Source organism: Plectropomus leopardus, chromosome 14, assembly GCF_008729295.1.
Source record: "Plectropomus leopardus isolate mb chromosome 14, YSFRI_Pleo_2.0, whole genome shotgun sequence".
NCBI classification, from domain to species: Eukaryota; Metazoa; Chordata; class Actinopteri; order Perciformes; family Serranidae; genus Plectropomus; species Plectropomus leopardus.
The window spans coordinates 17,890,335-17,909,789 of NC_056476.1; positions in this window are offsets into that span (position 1 = coordinate 17,890,335).

A 19,455-nucleotide genomic window follows, 5' to 3' on the forward strand; every position below is an offset into this window, starting at 1 on the left:
AAATTAACAAATGTTTCTTAAGCAGACAAAGTGAGATATAAATGGTGTTACATTACAGCTATTAAATGGCACCCATAGGACCAGTGCCTCCACTTAAACCAAAACACGGAGCCATGTGACTTGTCAGCTGCATAAACTTTGCCACAGAGTAAGCTCTCCCTTTCCTTCTCCCTTAAGGAATTTGTAATTTGCCGTTGGTGATGTAATGCGGTTCATAATAAGCCCATTAAAGCCTTTCTCTGTGCTGATGGAAAACGCAGTGGCAATATGGACACCTCCGCTATTTATACCTCTCAAATCCTCATGCATATTCACACAGTGCAGAGACGGGGAAAGAGCAGGCAGACACCCTGACAAATAAGTGCCTGGATCTCATTTCTTTTGGGGCCTAAGCTATTTCAGCACACTGGGGCCTCCTCCCCTCCTCACACTGTGGCCGCAGCTTCATCCATTCTCTGGGTCTGCCTGCTTTCATTTGCTCTCGGTCAACATGAGCGAAGGATGTGTGTGTGTGTGTGTGTGTGTGTTTATGTGTGTGACAGAGAAAGAAAAAAAAACAGAAAAAGAGAGAAGGAAGGTAGTAACGAGGATTCGCTGAAAAGTCTAATCTGTTTTATTTGAGGCACAACTCACTCCATACTCATCCATCCTTAAAGTGCACCAAACTATAGGCATCCTCAAGCAACTGTATCTCTCTTTGGTCACACTGAACATTGCTGACTATTATATAAAGTTGTTGCCTTGCACCAACCATTCTCTAAGCTGACTTGTACCACTTTTCTCTGTATGTACTTTCAGGATTAGCGTATCATCAGAAAAAAACAGATCTACATACTCAATAATCACTTTATAAATGATATTCCAATGGGCTCCTACCCTGTTCCTCAATATGGTGAAATAAATGTTTTTAACAGTTCTTGGTGATGGCATCTCAGTTCTGTCTATATCTCTGTAATAATGGTAAATTACTCCTTCATAGAAATAATAACTCCAGAAAGGGTTTTACTAAAAAAAAACCAAAATAAACTAAAAAAATGTTTGGATTTGGTGTTGATTTTGACATGCTCATACTAAAACTATACAGGCAGTGCTATATCATACAGACAGGTGAAAAATTTAAGTAAAATCCTGCATAAATGAGACAAAAATGATTCATACAGAACATTATCATCACTGAGAAAATACCTTTGATTTTAATCTTCTGATAGCCGGGTTCTACGTCTGCGCTCATACATGTTCGTTCAAAAAGGCATAACTGTACAGTAACATCCAAGGGTGGTAGTGATTCAGTACAAGTAATGCACAAAAAGAGAGTAAAAAGGGAGTTTTCTGAAGGAATGAGTTCTTCTCATTTCCTGTTTTAAAACTGTACTTGTACTCTTTACTTGAGAAGATTTTTGAGCCAGTTATGTACTTTTAACAACTTCATTACATTTGACTACATTTGCTTCTTTTACTTGAGTAGGTTTCTCAAATAGGGATTTTCACTTTTACTTGAGTCATTTTTTTCTGGAAATAGTTTTTGCTCAAGTATAGATTTTCATTTTATTAACCACCACTGGTTACACATAGCGTCCACATCCGGACCAGATCTTATCAGTCCCAGCTTTTCAAGTCAACATTAACATTATAGCTAGGTCTTAAATACCTTTTGTGATTTCTATCTCTCTATCTGTCTCAATGACTTCCTCCGATGATGAATAATCCTCCCTCTCTGAGATGTTGCCTTAATTGATTTATAACAACTCCCAATTTGTTTTCCACTGCCTTTACTGCCATATACTCATGATACTTTTAGTTACAGTTTCAAGTAAAGAAATCTCTGGTCTTACTTTTCGTCATCTCTGTTGTGTTGCCTTTAGCTAAGAAACCAGCCACAGAGTAGACGGTCTGCTTTCTGTTTCCATTGACATGTCCAGTGTGTGTAAATAGTCACGTGATATGCGTTTTCAGATTTCTGAAATGGTGAAAAAACACTTGTGTGTATGGGGATTGTTTTTGTCGAAAAAGGCCTTTCTTTAAAAAAAAAAAAAAAAAAAAAAAGAGAATGTATTAGTGTGAATGAGGCTATATAGTTAGCTAGCTGCCTATCTACATTAATGCAAAAAAGAAGCTACAGAAAATAATGTCAACAAGCGTGGATAAGATTGACAGAGGTACGCAGACGGACAAAGTCCACGCAGAGAAATAGATCATATTTCTTTAATAAATGTGGAAAACGTTTAGTTAAGTGCACCTAGCTGTTGCAACCCCTCTTTACAACAAGAAATGGGTTAACAGGGACATGATGTCAGATTGAATAAAGGAAGTGAATTGCACTAATGGTTCAGTCTGATTATCTGACAAGGTTTCAGAGACTTTGAAAATCTTTGCCAAAGTGTATCTAAATTGCTCTGGCATCTTTTGGTGGCCCAACACCTTACTTTTAGTTTGTCACATATCTGCTCATGTCATTATTGTGTCCCTGTGTGCTAACAGAGGGGAACCTCACACCTCCCTTGTCTGCTGCCTACTGCTGGACAGAGAGTCTGGCTGACCACACTCAGCTATTGTCACATGAGCTGTAGTCTGAAGACGCTGGTGCTCCCCCCTCTGTCCCTCTCTGTCCCCCCTCCCCTCACTCCTTAATCCTGCTTAATTTGAGTGCAAAGAAATTCACATGTGCCAGTAAGAACATTTACAGAGTACACTGCCTCCATTTTCCTCGCTAAAATAAAACAGAGCTTAAGCACTAAGCTTTATTGATCTTACAACTTGATAGTGTGATTAAGGGGGAAGATGGTGCCTCTAAAAAAGTTAACACTTTTAGATTGCAGGCCATGCTACCCCGCTTGGGAATTCATTTGCATGGCTGCAGAACCTTGGAAGGGGAGTCTCTTATATTTCAGCATGGAAACCTTTGTTTTGATGCCTGTGTGTGAATGTGTGTATTCAGCGTTATACCTTTTTTAATTGTTGGTACGCAGCAGAGAAAAGTGAAGGATTGCATGCCGCTTTGTTTACCCCCCTAAAAACAATTTGGAGCTTCTTAAAAGAATAACGTGAGAGAGTTGTGCTAACTTTGGCTGCCATCACCACCATTTACATGACATCATATGGTATGATCTTTTTGTGTGTTTATGTGTGTGTGTTAGGGAGAAAGAAGAGGGAGCCGTGGGCCAGAGAGATGCAGATTTGTCCCGATGGAGATTTGAACACCTCCATACTGTGGGTGGGCAGACACATGGAGAGACACAGAGCTAAGGGGCTGCACGGCCACCCGGTAGGAGAAAGTCTACACTCTGGCGATGGTAGGCATTAGTTCAGCACCAGCTCTTCAGCTCACACACACACACACACACACACACACACACACACACACACACACACACACTCACACAGACAAACCCAAAGGCTGCAGAAGTAGCAGCTTTGATCACTGAATCACTGGCAGTGACGACATGAACACATCCACCAGTACCATTTAACCCACTTCCACTAAATCACAAAAACTCAAATTCGTTTTTTTCTCTACTCTCGACATCAAAGCGCGAGGCTGTTTCGTCCATCTCTGTTTAAAAAAGACAAAACACCATTCAGTGCCTGTCTATAAATGTCATTTTGGAACTAAAACTTAACATATTAGATGCACTGACAAATAAAACAAAAGTAAAAACCCTCACCAAGAAGCTGAAAACTGTGCCATATTTCCCTAAGATTCTGTTCACATTAAGCCAAAAGGTAAGGAACACGAAACTAAAAAATCCTCCGCTGACAAAGGCACTATCTCATTGTTTGTGATACTGAATGTCTCAGATCTCATTGGCATCTTCCTCTGGCAGCCTCACTCGCTTTCCTTTTTGTATTTTCATTGTGGATTGTTGTTTACTGGCTCCAGCGTGTTATATCAGTGCCTCTCTTTCCTCAAAACACCTACTCATTTGAGGACTGATTCATTCCAGGCTAATTCATATTCCCGAGGGATTAGAGACATCTAATTTGGTGATATTTCTGTCATGCACACTTTGGATGTAGTATTCAAACAGCCTTCCCCTCCCCCTTTGCCACGAGCACAAAAACACAAAAAACAAATACACTGCAACACATCGTGTAGTTATCGTGTTTGCCAAGCTAAGTATCTTCTCATGTGTTTGAAAAAATCTCATGTTCATGTCTTTATTGGACATCTACATTATAATGTGATAGGCAGATAAGGGTTCAGAAGAGGGACAGGAAGAAAAATAAGTCTCAGCTACATAGAGATAAGTCTTTCCAATATGAAATCAGGGTGCAGAGGCACATTGAGCACTCATGTGAGCCAGTGAATCCAGATAAGAGGGAGAAACTGGGAGTTTGGGAGATCTTGACAACCACCTACCATGGCAACATGATACACGGACGGGTGGCAGCAGTTGAGAGCCCGGCCGGACTGAACCTGTCCCGTCCACGATACCTCAAACTTTCATGTGAGTCCAGTGCTCGCCTCCTGGACTTTCATGCAGGAGTCCGGTGTTTGCTTGTCACCTGAATGTGATGGTTTTTTCATGTTCCCCTTTTGCCTAAACCGAATCATCAGTGCCCTTGTTGCCTAATCCTAAGCATGTGCTTTTGTTAAAGTCTCTCAGCGTTGGTTTGCTTGTGCTTTTGTTGCCTAATTATATCCAGATTTTGTAGTGGAATCCCACCATGTGCTTTTGTTGACATCCCGGCATCAGTAGCAGCATCCTGGTAGCCAACAGCTGACGCAGGAGGATACCTGGAGTGGAATACTCACATTTGTATTTGATTGCTGAAGGGACCACATAGCACCATAAAAGTAAAAAAAAAAAAAAACAAGGTACATGGTAGATTTATTTGTCATTTTTGCAAAATAATTTGTCAAAATGCATAGCCACACCTGGCTAGTAAAAAACATAAGGCTTATATTTGAAATTTTATGGTACATCCACTTAAAGTGCTTGTTTTTGCTGCTGACAGGCTCAGATATTGTAAGTTGTATTGTATGTTATTGTAAGTGTCCAACAACATTGTGGGAAAAGAGCCCACGTTTTCACTTACCTATCGCTTGTTCTGTTCTGTTTTGTGTCCAAGTCTTGCTCAAGGAGAAGTCTCATGGACTTTTCCACATTGTCAAAATCAGATACATATTCAGCCATGACATTGAAAATCTTCCAGATAACACTTAAGTAACGCTATCTGTATGGCACTCTTCTTCCCAACTCTTACTAATGTTTTCACCGTTGTTTTTCCTGCAAGAAGTTGCCTATCGTGATATTTCAGAATGAGACTTCTCGTTAGCAAGACGGACACAAAACAGACTGGAACAAGATGTGGTCTTTTCCATAATTCTGTCACACTTATAATCATCATGTGAGCCAGTCTGTGGCAAAAACAAGCACCGTTAGTGGACTGCAACAGCACTTTCTCAATACCGAGCCATTTTCAAAAGTTGTTGTTTCCATTAGTCGCTCAGATACAAATCATGGGAAAATTGGGTTCAGGCTGAAAAATACCAGAGTTCCCTTTTAACTAGTGATCTTCAGATGTGCTGTTAGGCAGATTTAGTTACTTTCAGTTACATTTGTATATAGTTGGCCAGGCTAGCTGGTTATTCTTGTCTCAGCCATACTGAGGACGATTTTATTTGGGTATATGAGAGCATTTTCTTGTACAAACTTCACAGCCCTTAGGGTGAAAAAACTAAAACAAACATGTGATGTATCAACAAATTAACTTTTTGTTCTGTCAATGGAGCAGCTCCAGGCTATGCATCAAATTAACAAAACAGTCATATTTTTCTCACTTAGAGAGATGATGTTGTTTATTTGTATAAAATTCACAGCCGACTGTCTGCAGGCGCAGGATGAAGTTAATGTTGAGTTTTCGGGTTTGAAGTGCCCTCCCTGCAGACAGTGACTTCTAGATTCCTGAAGCCACAAGCGTTGATGCAGTTTCTCCCCGTGTGCCCTGCTTTTCGGAGGGTGGTGTGACAGTGATGGATAGCTGTAAGCTTGGTACCAATAAGAGCCTCCAAGTGGTCGATTTGGGGCCCAGGGCTCCAGTAGATGGGCCCTCCAGGAGACCCACTCTAAATTAAATCCTCTGCGGCTGCCAGGCTACTATGACGCTTTCGCTGTGCCATGCGCCCATTCTCGACCACTGCCTCCAGCCAGCCTCACTTTTGTTCCCCAAGAACAAGTTTTTCCTCCTTAATTAATTCAACAAAAAGTTATTAAACCTTTGCATTTTGCCGACATGCCTCGTCTGCCCCCACCCTCACGAGACACAAAGAAAAGGTAGGATGGAGAGAGGGGGCGCAAGAAATTAAGAATACTCAGTGCCAAATGACCGTCGGAAGCAAAACAATATTAGCCCCCTGAGTTAGTGGCCGGGACTCATAATAAAGGAATAACAAGACCAGGCATAGAGCTGAGATGAATGCTCTGCGGTGGTAGTGCAGGTTGTATTGTTCGGCGGGGAGGTGGAGGCTGCTGAGGTGTACGGCCCCAGCCACAGAGCCCGCTCTTAATTTGCTGAGTGATGTAAGGCCCCAGGGGTGCGTGTTGTTTGGCCCTGAGGGGTAATAATGTACTTGGCAGCTTCTCCTGGTCTCCCCTGCATTCAGCACTTTATGTGGAAATTTATTTTTTTTAAAAAGGGAAAAAAAAGATATTTCCGCAGTACACATAAACTGCTCTTAAAAGCTCGTTATATATATATTTATTTTCATGTATTAAAAAACAAACAGCTGCTTTAGCACCGTGTTTCCAGTGGTACATTTTTGGTCAGGGAGAACTTTTTCAACTTTAGAATATGATAGTTATCTATAAATCTAACTCTTAGAAAATCTGTGTTTTCCCAAGGCTGTTTGGCTCATCCAGGAGGGGCAGCTAACTATTGTGGCTAATGTGAAAATGTGAAGTGTTTGCTTTGTCCAGGCTACTGTAGAGACTTGGCAGTGTGAAAAGGATGCGGACTATGTACTTATAAATGGTTCAAAATAAAGGAGGAAGGGAAGAAGGATGGATGGATGGATGGATGAATGAATTGGAGGGAAGTAAAACTGGACTTAGTTCTTAAAATCATTTATAATGTCAATAAGACCTTCAAAGTGTAATGTATGCACCATTTTCGAGGTGACGCAGGCTATATTGTGAAGAAATAAACTTCATAATCTGTAGAATTGAGACGGCTTGCTTTTTTATACACAGCATTTATTTGTAAATGTACTTAAGTACATTTAATATAATAAAATCACTTTTGATTCTTAAGTACAGTAAATATCAGATACTTTAAGACTTTCATGCAGGTAATGTTCTAATAAGTGACTTTAACTTCTACCAAAGTCATTTTCTGCTGAGATATCTGTTCTTCTTCTTAAGTATGGCTTTCAGGTACTTGATCCACCACTGAGTACATTTAGCAGATTGTACCTTTGTACTTGTACACTTTTAATGCAGAAATTGTACTTGTTCTTGTACTAGTTGATTGTTTTTACACTGTGGCATTGATAATTTTACTCTGATAAAGAAACCTAATTCTTCCACCATTGCACAAGGTTAGTTTTCCAGCAGCCAGTGTGAGTTTGTCTACTAATCCACAGTACACATGTTTGTGTTCTTCGGACCTCTCTAGTAATTACCTCAGTTTCAGCCGAGCACATGACCCATCAACACTTCACCGGCATTCTCAGCATTTCAGCTTCCTATGCAGCTCACCCAACACGCACATTCAGTGTGATCACATGATTTGCTGTTTAAATGCAAAGCTTTACATGAAATTAGGATTTTTATTTCCACTGGAGGTCATAAATGATTCATGGCCTGTGTACTGGGTGTGGTCTGGGGATGTCTTGATGGTTTGTCAAGTAAAGAGAAAAGTTGGTTAAGCCCATGTCTTTGAACTGTGATGTTGGGTCAGACAGCCAAGGCAGATATTTGCCCAGCAAATATTTTAATCCCCAACTAATCACTTGGTGAGTTCGGTGGGTGGAGGTTTGGGGTTTATGCGGGGGGGGGTTTCCGCGGTGGCCTGGCACATTCTTCCTGTCCTTGACACGCCCTTTTTTCCAAAGGGATTGTGGGAAGAGTCAAACAGGGCGACCTCCGGAGTGAGCCACTGGATGGCAGGAGGTGTTGACCTGCAGAAAGGCCACGTGGGTGCACACATGTGGCACCCACATCCATGCTGGAAATCACAAATCCACCTGAACTCCCCCTGAACAAACTGCAGTTATCAATATATGACTCCATTTGTCATTGATCTAAATGTGAAATCTGAGATATAAATGAACATTGTGAGTGTGCGCCTCTTTCATCTCCACCATAAAGAATCTGCCCTCTAGAAGCCCCACTCTTTCTGCACTTTGGATTACATTTCCTTTGAGTGAAAATGCTGTGCATGCACCGCTCACTCTAAACATTTTTTCCACTGATGCAGAGGAACACACTCTCTCACGCTGTGGCACTCCAGATTCCTCAGCCGTTCGGTGACTCTTGGCATTTGCTTATTATCAGAATATTCTTAATCATAGTGGAGACAGTGCCAGTGGAGAGAGCGAGCCGAGAGAGACACGTCAAAACATCTTCAACCGTAAAGGACCAGACAGCAAGCGTGATGGGCAAATTAGTCAGAGGCGCTGCCTAAATGGATGGCGAGGGCACAGGGGGAGAGATACGGAGTACGAGTGTGTGTGGAAATCAGCGAGGGAGCAGAAAACAGAAAGAGAGGAACCTTCTCCATTTCACCATTCAGTGGTGCCTCCTATTCCCGAAGCACTTCGCCAGATCACAACCCACTAACTGATAGAGAAATAAATTAAGGAAAGGCTGCTCAAAAAGATATGATTCTGAAGGAGATTTAAGGAGTGGAACTGATTGTGCATGTCTGATTCCTGCGCTTCAGAGTCCTCACCCGGGGGGCTTGGCTTTCAAAGCTGAGTGACTTGCACGGAGAAACACTCCATTAACAAAGTTCAGCTCTCCTCTGAGCCACCCCCCCATCTCTTCCCCCCTCTGCTCTCCCCCCTCTCCCACCACAGAAGACCTCTCCCAGGCAGCACAGCTTTTTTTTTCCTAATGATGTTTCAGGGTGCCGTGCCTTAATAAACAGGAAGAATGTACATAAGAGAGCAAACAGTTGACTGAGGGAGCTCCAGGCCTGAGAGCATAATTCCAGTTTATTACAACTTGGGTTGTATTTTCCAGGTTTTGGCCAATATTTCAGTCTGTTATGATATTATTTAACTCACCGAGTTAATTACTGAGATTTGGAAAATCAGCATCATCATAAAATAAAGTTGTTTAGGCAAGATGATCAGACAGATTGTTGAATATCCAGTAATTCAGCTGTGAACAAGGGAAACACTACTACTACCTTTGTTGATGTTGATGTGACAGATTCACATTCAAAACAATTTCTTCATCAATGTCTCTTTAAAATTTACTTTTCAGTTACATTCATTCAGTCTCAGAGGGCCAATGACCCAATCTGCAGTGTCAAAACAGTCCCTAACTTCATAATATTTGCTTAAAAATGATTATAATCAGGTCCATACAATAAGGTGAATGGATTTAATTTTGGGAAAAATAGAGCATTAGTATTGGATTGTTTAATGATCAGCAGATTATGTGCGTTGACAGTGGAAATATCACTGGAACCCCATTTCCAGCACAGGTATCACACATAGTCTGCATTTAAACAACAAACCATACAAGGTATACAGAAGAATCAAATAATAATAGCCATTATGCCAATAGATTTATTGCTGATGCCAAATCATATCACACTCCTCAGAACTACTCTGTGTTTCCTGTAAATATTGGGTTACCATGATTGATTATTGCTGATCCTTTCCATAGCAAGCGTATCAGTAAGTTTACCTCACCAGCTTTTAAACACAGGTGCTTTTATTTTTGTTCTGTCCTATTTTACACACTGAGCGTCTGCTTGCACGTGCTCCAATTTACAGATATGAGTAAATGCTAATGTACAGCAAGCAGGTCATTATTGCAAAATAAACCCTGACAGGGTGATGCAGGAGCCTCAAGGGTTTCGTATTTCACAATAATGATCCACTCGCTGCACATTATCCTGCGTATTTCATGGCTACTTATTAAAGAAATCAATACTATGTCACAAAATATTGATTTGAAAATTATTTTATTGCATCCTCAAGAGTCTATGATAGGAAGCGTGTCCATAGCAATGATCTACTGTTTAGAAATACTATGACAGACCATAGAACTGACCAATCAGAATAGAGTATTCAACGTAACCATGTAATAATGTGATATAATGTGTTAGTGAGTGAGCTTTAGAGGTACTCATAGGTGGATTTTATGACCTTCAGACAGAGTCAAGTTACCTGCTTCCTCCTGTTTTCTGTTTTTATGCTAAGGGTGTAGGTTTTAGGGGTGACAAAAGCACATGTTCTGAATATAGAGGGGGGTGTATCCACTGCTTCTATGCTTTATGATAAACTAAAATAAGATAAGCTAACCAGCTGCTGCTCTAGCTTCACCTCTTGCATACAGATATGAGAGCGGTAACTATCTTCTCATTTATTTTTTTTCAAAAAAGTGTATTTCCTCCCAAAAAAACCCATCTGAAAATAAAATTTAAGTAATGTCAGAAATGTTAACAGTCCTGTAACTACCTCCTCTGCTCTTTTGTGCTTTAGCCCTGTCCACTTTTGTCATGCTAAACAATTCATTTGCATACTGATGTACAGAATTGTACTAAAGGGTTAACTTTAGCCGAGGCTGTGCAGAGACACAGAGGGGCATTGAGCAGGCAGTATGGACGAGAGCAGTAGCTTGGGTCCCGAGTCCCAGGATTAGAGTCATGGGACTAGGCAGAGGCAGGACCATTACCTCTGAGTGGAAAGACTCAAACCCAGTGACTCCTTCTCAGATCAGATGGAGAGAAAAAGACTCACAAAAAAAGGGAAGAAGAGAGGGATAGAAGGTGGGGGTATGCGTCTGAGAAGAGGATTGCAGAAGTGCGGAGCAATTAGGTGTGGTGGGACGGGGAAGATGTGTTTTTATGGCCAGAGAAAGGGTCTCGTGATCACTTTGAAAGAGTGTGTTCATAATCTCTGCGGAGGGGTTACTGTAGTGAGAATGATCGTGGTAATGGAGGTCAGTGTCTGGCTGAGGAGCCTGGATGGGCCATCGCCACTAAACTTCATTTAACTTAGTCCTTCTGAATCCATCTGATAGAGTCTCTCAAAAACCCGTTCATAAATCCCTGTATTATTCCAGTGGGGCTGTTATCACCAGAATGTGTTGCAACTTTATCACTCGGCTCATGTCTGCCACTGAGCTCTTGACCATTAACCCCTTTAACTTGTCAATATGGCACTGGAAATATATATATATATATTTTGCATGGGCGAGAAGGAGAAGAAGAAGAGGAAGCTAGGTGAGTGTGGATAATTGAGCAGTCTGCAGGCATGGAGCCCAGAGATAAGTGAAAGAGTCAGAAATTGAGTGTGATGCTGAGGCGAGGGCCGGGCCCTTTATTTGATGGAGAAAAGAGGAAACGGGGAAAGAGGAGAGGAGGATGTCTCTGAGGAGGAGAGATAGACGGCAGCAGAGCGAGGGACTCAGAGACAGAGAAGGGGAAAGATATGGATGGCAGGCAGCAATTACTGAGACTGAGGCTCCATGTGAACACAGCCAAGTGTGTGTGTGTGTGTGTGTGTGTGTGTGTGTGTGTGTGTGTGTGTGTGACAGTATGTGAGGAAGAGAGAAGGCACAGAGCGAGAGTGGGGGGAGAGAGAAAAGAGGGAGGATTGAGATCTCTGCCTGCCTGGGCCCCTGCTGACTCTCATACAGGCAGATCACAGGCTCATCATGTCAGCTCTGTTTGTGGAAATCCTCCCTCATCAAATGACAAATTTGCTACACGTTTACCTTTATCAGATCTGGGAAGAGAGGCAGAGGAGGGAAAGGGGCTGTGTGTTTGTGTGTGTGTATGTGTGTGTGTGTGTGTGTGTAAGTGCTTCTCTCTGTCGCCGCTACCGTCGAGGGGCCAATTACTTGCTCCTCCGAGAGCAACTCTGCCATCTCAGGCCTTTCATTCAGCCTCTCGCCCTCCTCCTCCTCGTCCTCGGAAACATCTGTCTCTGAATATGCAATGAGCGTGTCAAAGAGAGTACACCCACGTCCTGCACAAAGCCAATATTTGCTAACATCAAACCTGTCTGTTCTGCCTCTAGTGCCGCGTATATGCCGCTGGAGCGGGATGCCACCGGTGCTGCTGGGAACCTCTCCCCCTCCTGCTGTAAGATTACCGGCCTTGTTACTGACACCATGCCTCGCTGCCCTCCTCCTCTTCCTCCTCTCTGCCTCCCCTTTGGCCTTCCTCCTCTTATCATCCACACTGCCCTTTTTTCTTCTTCTTCTTCTATCTCCGCTATTAAGGATTAATTAACTGGACATGGGCCTCATCAGCCTTCTTGAGTAAACATCAATATTGACCAAAGTTTTGCATGTCAGCTTAGGCTATCTGGATTTTTATGGCTCGCGCATGATGAGTGCATTAACTTGCCGGTCGTAAATGGGAAAATATTCAGTATCTTGTGGTATTTTATCAGCTCAACGATCTATATTGAGGAGAAGCCTAAGATCAACAGAGAGATGTGCAGATCTGATTATCTCTATAGGTTTTTGTACTTGTGAAAAATGGGAGCATTTAAAGGAATCTTAACTTATTTTCTCGTCTAAGTAATTTCAGGCACATTTACACAGCAGGAATTACTATTTAGTGTTATTTATGCAGTATTCTCTGAAACACTGAGGGGTGGGTATAAGCAAAATATTCTATAAAGAAACAAGAAGTCAACAAATGCTACCAGCAAAAGGACAAGTGCTGAGGAAGAACTGAAATATACTGTAAGATCAAATCTGAATCAGATATCTTTTTAAAAAGCATTTAAAAAAAGACTGTCTTTCTAAACCTTGAGACATACTAATGGTAAAAAAGAGAAGTAATTCTATGACTTCTTATTAGAATTATTTGCTTTTATCAGTAGCCGATTTGTGTCTGTCATGTGTAAAAAGCTGCGCGTTGAGCGGGTGCCTTCATAAAAAAAAGATGAAGGTGCATGAGCGAGCATCACGCCAACTTGCAGAGGCTTTGCACTTTACACAAAATATGTGATCATGTTATTTTTAGATTTTGAATATTTAGGTTAAAGTAGGTTAATTAATCCAAATTGCTCCATCGTACTGAGAGTAGAAACGCCAGAGCAGATAAAACAGAGTGTTAGTGTGTAGGTGTAGATATGTGTGTTGTTGTTGTTTAAGCCACTTTTCCCATTGTGTTTTTCAAAAATGTAAACTTTGAATTCTTTAAATCATTATACAACAGACCACTGACACATAACAAATAGTGAGAATAGATGAATAGTGACAGTGACAGCAAAAATAACAAATTAGAGAATTAAAAATGGGACTCCACAAAACAATGGTTAGCATCACGGTGGCCAAGTCCATTGTTTTCATGCCGTCTCTGGTTATTTTAGCACCAGCAGCTAATGTCGCCTTGAGCTGCTAGCCTCAACCAGTGATGAGGAGCTACAGCAGTGTGGTAAAATCACTTCTTACTAACTCAACACTGACATTTTTTGTTTCCATTTTCAAACTTCTTGTCCTCAGCGTCAACCAACACTGACTCCAGTGACATGACTTGAGGCAGTTGACCAGATTATGCGCTACTCTGTCCGGAGCCACAAAAGGCTTTCCACAACTTCAGATATGCAGTAGCACCCTTTAACACCTGTGAACAGACTTTGGAGGAGTTCCTCTTTGATAAGATGTCTTGTGAGGAGCTGCAGGGAAAAACAAAGACTCTGCTGCCTCAAGTGCTTCTCCCCAGGACTCCAATACCTTTTGATAAAGCTTATTGATCCACACCATAGATAACTCTACATGCACCTGCACCGTTGATACAATGCCAGAGAATGCAGCGCTTTCTATCCAGTTTTGAGCATCATTTAACCCTGATTCTTCTTATGAACTCTGGGATCTTGGCTCCCTCTTCATGCCCTTTAATTTGCTTTTGGAGATTTGGGGAAACCAACACTTCATGAATGAGACAGGAGAGAATAATGAGCCAGAGAGGAGCTGCTTTGACAGGAGACACTCTCCCTACACTGTCTCCGTCTCTGCTGACTGATGAAGATTAAAGAGACAGAGAGAGAAAGATTATAGGAGAGCAGAGATTGACTGCTAGAGAGAGGAGAAAGAGAGAGAAAGGGTGAAAAAGGGAGGGAGGTAGAGAGAATGGATGATAGCATGAGAGAGAGAGAGAGAGAGAGAGAGAGAGAGAGGGAGCATTTGCATAATGTCCTCCACCACAGTAAGTCCCTGAGGCTAGCCATGCTGGATAACAGAGGACCAATACTCTTAATTCAATCTCTTTATTTTTCTAATACTTCAGAAATTAATAATTCGTCCCCATTCCACCCCCAGCCACCCCCTCTCGTCCGCAAACCACCGTGAGCGTCGAGCTGAGCTGCCTAAGTTTGTAACTTTAACCCAAGAAATTGATGTGAGCAGGCCTTGAGGCAGACCTGCTAATGAATGGATAGAGAGAGAAAGAAGAAAGTTAAAAGATGGTCTTTTATAAAGTAATTTAAGAAAATCCTGTTAGCTGGATCAAGTACAAGAGTATAATTTCTCAAAATGGGAAAAAGAGGAGCTTTCGCGCCTCTCCCGCACACTTAATAACAAAATTAGGGAGGTAAAAAGATAAAGAGAGGGAATCAATTAGGCCAGGCCTGGTAAACAGTGCTAAGAGGGTGGGATGGCCCATGGAGGTGGGATGATGGGTGCGATGTTCAAGTGTGCACACCCTCAGGCGGTCTGATTCCATACCGCCTCCCACACTGACACCCAGGATGAGAGGTGGGCTGGGTGAGGCCAGAGGGGGAGGAAACTCAGGACAGGTGGATACAATCTCTGTCCATATACCTGCCCTTGTTGTCATGCTAAATCTGGATTTTTTTAAGCAGAAGTGCAAAATATATTTATTTCCCTAAATTAACCCTTTGAACCCTTAGCAAATTGACTTGATTTCCTTCATAAACAAGTGAAGAAGGTTATGAGCAATGAAAGAATGTGACCCAAAAATTAGCAAGAAATTAGTGGGAAGTACAAGAAAATTATCAAAAAGTTTTTAAAAAAACAAAACAATAAAATTACCTGGAAAAAGTCCCCAAAAAATCTATTCATTTAGTAACATAATTTTAAATAGGAAATTATGATAATTCTAAATAGGTTTTTCCCCATTTCTTACCAAGTCGCTCATTGCCTTTAGTTTTTGAAAGAAATCGCACCAATTAGGTCAGGGTTCAAAGGGTTAAATGCACGTGAAAGGCATCTGAAAGCAAGAAAAGTGATGTCAATCAAGTTTTTAAAGGGTTAATCGAGTACATTACTTGGTTTTTACATGTAATATTGTGCAACTCATGCTAAAACATACGCTATATTCATTTTCCACTGCTTAATTTGTCCTCCACTCTTCCCTGCTCCATCATTCAACAGTGCGCTGCTCTTTTTTCTCAGGTTCATGATGACACGATCATTCCCCTATGGCGGAGGCGGGAGAGACACCCATCAAGTAGACAGCCTGTTAACCAGACACTAAACACACTGGAGATAAGAGGAGATTATCAGACTGCTATTGTTCCAAAGGGGAGTCCTCTGTCACAGAGACCTGGCCAGGCTCAGTCAGTCAGGGAGGAAGGAGGCGATGGATGGATGGATGGATGGATGGATGGAAGGTACAGTATGTGGTGGTGGTGGTGATTACTTTGGGGGAAGAGGCTCCCTCACTATCTCTTCCTTCTGTTGTAAGCATAACCTTGGCAGCGCCGCCTCAGGGACTCAAACTCAGATAAATATAGATGAGGGATATTTGACATTTGTTTTGAGAATGGCATGATTGTTATTAGAATATTTTAAGGGTGAATTGACGTGTTGCATGTAAATAGGTGCAAAGCAGGGGCCGTGCATTGAATACAATCTTTTGTAAAATCACAATAAGGTTTAACCCCTTCACATTCAGTTTTTATGCTTTTGTTTCCCCTTAAGTAGCTCTGTTAAAATCATCTTATCCCACACTGTGTGATATTTTCATATATAAATCGGTTCTGGTTCCAGCTCTTTAATTTGACATTATATCACTTTATATTTCTGCAGGATATTTTTTTAGTTAGCAAACACTGAATGAAATGATCAAACCTATGACTTAATTTTATGGCTGCACCATTTTCATCCAATGGAAATATTTTTGATGTCTTGTGCATCATTTTATACTTTTACCCAGGTCCACCAAAATGGTAAAATAAAATTAGTTGCATAGCATAGTGTCAGTTTATAATTTCTGACTGACCTGCAGTCTTGTTTGGGAGTTAAAATAAAGTTAATTAGCAAAATAAAAATATAAAATTAATATATTAATATTTGTTTGTAGTAATTGTACCTTGCACAAAGATAGCACAATATGAAATAATACAGTTTTAATTCTTAGTCAAATAATTTGTCCTAATAATAATATATATGTTTTTGTATTTAATGATTTTGCTTTTTTTTATTGCTTTGAGGAGTAATAAGAGAACAATATAAAATGACATTACAATGAATTGTACAATTCCAAATTCATTTTTCAGCAGTAGATGTACTGTGATTAAACTCCATAGAAAAATGGTGTAATTTTGCATTTATCTATAAATTTACTCATTATTTGAAATGACTTTATGTAATACTATATGCATTACATTAAGTCTAAAAGACAGGCTGTTTATTGTAAATTAGAGAAAACAAATGATTATAAAATCTTGAAAATCTAAATACATTTGCATATTCAGTGTAAGATCATATTCAAGAATACAATTAATTTATCTTACATTATACATCTCTAACTTTTTTAATTTGTCCCCTTACCTTCCACTGAAATGTGACCCCTTTGACCTTTTATCCAGTGTTTCACTTCTGTTCCACTTCCTCAGTAGATAAAAGCGAGGATGAATGGTCTCTGTGGGCATACCAAACACTGAGCATTATTTGATTCAGACTCCCCTGGGTGTTATGACTGGGAAATAATTGTACGTATTTGTATTTGTTTCTTTTTCACTGTGGTGTGCTCTGGGTAATTCTTAATACCTTCTAGAGATTATACGGTAACTCCCAAACTCCCATGATTATAATTAAGCCTGACTTGGTTATAAAATGAGCAAATAGCAATTTAGTTTTGCATCGTGTGAGGGAGCATCTCTGTGTGTTCCTCCGTTTCCCCGCGTCTCCATACATCTTTACATTTTTGCATATACTTGTGCTTTGAGAGTTGGAATATGCACATGCATTGTGTGTGTGTGTGTGTGTGTGTGTGTGTGTGTGTGTGTGTGTGTGTGTGTGTGTGTGTGTGTGTGTGTGTGTGTGTTAGGCTGTGTGACGGGGGAAAGTGCTGCAGAGGAAAGGCATATATACGGGGATGTTTGGTTGGGCATGGAGACTGCTATCATCTTCCTTCTGGCAATAAAGAAGAAGAAGAAAAACACACAAACATTCCCCCATCCATTCTCTTTCTCCTCCTTATTCTCTATCTTGCACTCACTCTGTTCAGCTTTCTCCCTCTCTCTTTCTGTATCACTTACAAAGGCAGCCGTTTCCTCCAAAATGAGGCCACGTACGGAAGGTATGCAAATGAAATCATTGCTCGTGGATTAGAATGGGACACCATATACCCTAAATCATGATTGTCAATCATGGCTGGGGATTAAGGGATATGGGCTCACAGACCTAAAAAAGCAACATTTCCCCCCTCAGGCAGATCCCCATTGTGAGCAGCTCTGAGGAAGAGAGGGCTCCACAGGGGAGGAGAGCAACACTGGAGCACTAGTGCCCCCTTCAGTCTGATGTTGGCCGCACCATTTCATCATCAAACACCAGCCAGTCTGAACAGAAATAGAGGCTGGCACACACAAGCCTATTCATTTACATTCAATGTAGCCGCAGGCGAAAGCTTGATTAGACAAATGCACATGCTTTGGTGATGCAGTGTTTCATCTTCAGTAGAGGAGAGAGAGACCTCATTTGTTTCTCTGGCATGTGTGCAGGCTTGGTTCAACATCAGTGGGTTAGGAGGGCCATAGGCCTTACAAACAAACAGATGTTTGTTTGCCCTGTGAGTGAATGTGTTTAGCACAGAAGTCCCTTAACCATCAGAATCAATTTGTTCTTTATACTGTCACTGTGTGAATTTAGTATGTCGCGTGTACAGTAGGAATTTTTATGTGTATTTGTGCATCTGCCAATATGACAGCCAGTGGGTGTGTGTGTTGTGTGATTTTAAGCATGCATGTCTGTATATTATATCAAGATAAAAAATGTGCATTTTTTGCACTTTTAATTGTAACCTATGCTGCTGCTGCTACTTCTAAAATGATAGTCACATGCGTAGTAATAATACAGAATAGCACACATGAATTATCATAATTAAATAGGCTTAATATGTGGCAAATTACAACTCCTACTTCATATTTCGGAAGCAGTGCAGCTCCTCACACAGAGACATGTTTAGTGGATTGTGTGTGCAGACCCTGGAGCCCTCAGCTAGAGTGCCAGTCTGTTCCTGTGGAGCAGTCAACCAGACAAACCCAGCCAAGAGAGAGCAAGGCACAGGCAGCGGGCCAGGAAATAGCACTGGAAAACACTCCACTATGGCAGAGAATTAATAGTGTTCTTATAGGAGAGAAAGCGTGGGGGAGGGTGGAGAAAAAAAAAGAAAAAAGGGGACACTAGTTCAGCATCATCAAAAGGATGGTTGTGTTATGATTGCAGGAATCAAGGGAGAGTTTCATTAAGCCCCCATTAGACTAGACCTTTTATAATGAGAAAAGTGAGCAAAGGAGGAGAGTTGGCAGCGTTCGCATCCTGCACAGTGCAGCTCCCGGCTGCCCAAGACTGAAGGTGGCGTGGCACCTGTGCCATTTTGGCCCCGGCATCGTATGGGCAGGAGGTCAAGGCCAGGGCAACATCTGCATCTCATCAGAGGGCCTGGCTGTGTGCCTGCATCATGAAAGTCTCTCGCAGAGAAATCCTAAAGAATAGATTTTAAAAGGACAAAGTGCTCTTTATGGATGCCCAGTTTATACAGCATTCTCAACTGCACAGTATAATTTTCATGTTTTATACTCTGACATTTCTTGCAGATAAATAATCAAATAGTTGACACTGATCACATCTGTCGGATGCTTTATAAATGCAGAATTTGTTTGAAAAATAGTTAGAGCCAGCGACATTTACCTGCATGTGAAACCCAGACGTGACGCTCTGCAGTGTGCCTCGTCACAATTACCTGACTAATTTTAACAGGGGGATCCTTAATACCGTCCCTGTCTGTCTGCTACAGCTAGACCACCTGAGTCATCTTTCCGATGGCGGGCAAAATAAACCGCCGCAATTG